Raw genomic sequence first — 2,261 nt, 5'->3', positions numbered from 1 at the left:
TCGCTTGTAATGTGGTTTCCTGACAGTTTTCCCTTCACCAGTTATCCCAAATTCGTGAATATTAATCAGTGCACGCTTCGTGTTCGATTAATTGCCTCTGAGCCGAACTTGTGTTCATGCTTAATGGACGAAGGGGTAACTGGTGTATGTGGTGCCTAATCACGTATTGATAACCCTAAGTTGATTTTCGCTTAGTAAATTGAAATAGGGTTGGATTAAGTGGTTGACTGTTAGGGACGAATTCTCCATAACCCAGGATAAGAGAATGGCTTCTGAATCAGAGGAAACAACCCGTTTTTAATATTAGTAGTTTCAAATTCCAGTTTACTTGTTCTGCTCTTTAATCACGAAACAAACAAACCCCCCCCCCCCCAATCGTTACGGTTACTGCGCAAGTATATTATGAACATTTGGTTTGTCATTGCTCGTTGGGAAACGACCTAAGATCACTTCCTAGTTACTGCATTTTCATGTTTATTTGATTCGGGTACGGCCTCGATCAAATTTGGTGCCGTTGCCGGGGAGCAGTGTCCAAAGGTTCATAATAGCTAGCTAGTGTTGTGTGTTTAATCCTTTCGTGTTTTATGTTTAATTATTAGTATTGTGTTCGTATATGTGTTAGTGTTGTTTAGTGTCCTGGTATTTTGTTTAATGTGTGTTCTGTTTCAGTTTTCCCATTAAGCGTTTCCCCTGTTTTAGTCTCGGGTGTTTTGCTGTGAATAGTGTTTTGCGACGGACTTAGCGACCACTTTTGCTTGCGGCAAAACAGAGTAGTAGTAGAAATCAATTAGAAACGGATTTTAGCGACCACCCATGCTGAATTATTTGAGATTTTTTGTTTTAGTAGCTAGGGTTGTTATTTTTGGCTGAATTTTTTTGTGGTAACTTCTTTTAATCCATATTTTGTGGGAAAAATAGCTAGAGCCTTTAGTTTGGTCAGATTTAAAAGTTCCAAAAAAACTAGCAAATTTTGTGTTTGTCAAAACTTCAAACGGCCATAACTTTTGCTCCGATTATCAGAATCGCAATTATTATATATGCATTTGGGGTAGAAAAAAATTTCCTACACCACCATAGCCAGCCATAGGCTGGCTGAGGTCTCCATCGTCCAAAAAAAGCGATTCTGTCAAAAGTTTTTTATTTTTCAAGTTTTATTCACTTATTTTTCTTAACCTACCAATTTTAGCTTTCATAGTTAGACTTTGAATTTTTGTCTGAAATTTTTTGTGCTATCTTCTCATCATTTTATAAGGTTGCTCACAAAATTTCAAGTCATTTGGATATCATTTGAGGGTAGCTATAGTTCAAACCTACACCTTTATTTACATGACAAGGCAACTAGTTGTGTGCATGCTGAATGTAGTGTATGACTAGAGGCAATCCATCTGACTTACAACCCTTTGATCCTGAGATACATAGGACATTTCACAGATTAGTTAGGCATCATTTTATACCTTTTGATCATTCTGAGCATTCCATTACTGGTGAATCTGTGCATTCTATTATTGGTGATTTTGAACATCCTGATTTGGAGCATTATAATTTTGAGCATTCTGATTCTGCACATTCTGAGAACATGGCACAACCTCCACCCCGTGAGAGGACTCTAAGGGAAATGGCTGCACCTGATTTCACCTACGAAAGCTTGTGCATCCAATACCCTGATGAGGATGTCCCATATGTTCTTAAAACTGGACTGATTCATTTGCTTCCAAAGTTTCATGGCCTTACAGGTGAAGACCCGCACAAACATTTGAAAGAATTTCACATTGTCTGCTCCACCATGAAACCCCCAGATGTCCAAGAGGATCACATATTTCTGAAGGCTTTTCCTCATTCATTAGAAGGAGTGGCAAAGGACTGGCTGTATTACCTTGCTCCAAGGTCCATCACAAGCTGGGATGACCTTAAGAGAGTATTCTTAGAAAAACTTTTCCCTGCTTCCAGGACCACAGCCATCAGGAAAGATATCTCAGGTATTAGACAACTCAGTGGAGAGAGCCTGTATGAGTACTGGGAGAGATTTAAAAAACTATGTGCCAGTTGCCCCCACCATCAGATTTCGGAGCAGCTTCTTCTCCAATATTTTTATGAAGGACTCAGTAATATGGAGAGAAGTATGATAGATGCTGCCAGTGGTGGAGCCCTTGGAGACATGACTCCTGCTGAAGCCAGAAATTTAATTGAGAAGATGGCTTCCAACTCCCAACAGTTTAGCGCCAGAAATGATGCCATAGTCATTAGAGGAGTGCATGAGGTAG

At 39.5% G+C, this 2,261-nt stretch overlaps 1 non-coding gene across 1 annotated transcript; it reads right to left on the bottom strand.

Annotated features, from left to right (window-relative positions):
• Positions 1-1,954: 1,954 nt before the first annotated feature.
• LOC114410954 lies at positions 1,955-2,061 on the bottom strand. Its single transcript, XR_003666345.1, has one exon. It is a non-coding gene; the product is annotated as a small nucleolar RNA R71 (small nucleolar RNA).
• Positions 2,062-2,261: the final 200 nt, after the last annotated feature.

Source organism: Glycine soja, chromosome 4 (assembly GCF_004193775.1).
Source record: "Glycine soja cultivar W05 chromosome 4, ASM419377v2, whole genome shotgun sequence".
NCBI classification, from domain to species: domain Eukaryota; kingdom Viridiplantae; phylum Streptophyta; class Magnoliopsida; order Fabales; family Fabaceae; genus Glycine; species Glycine soja.
The sequence above is the reverse complement of the archived record's forward strand: the minus strand, read 5'-3'. Positions and strand labels throughout refer to the sequence as shown.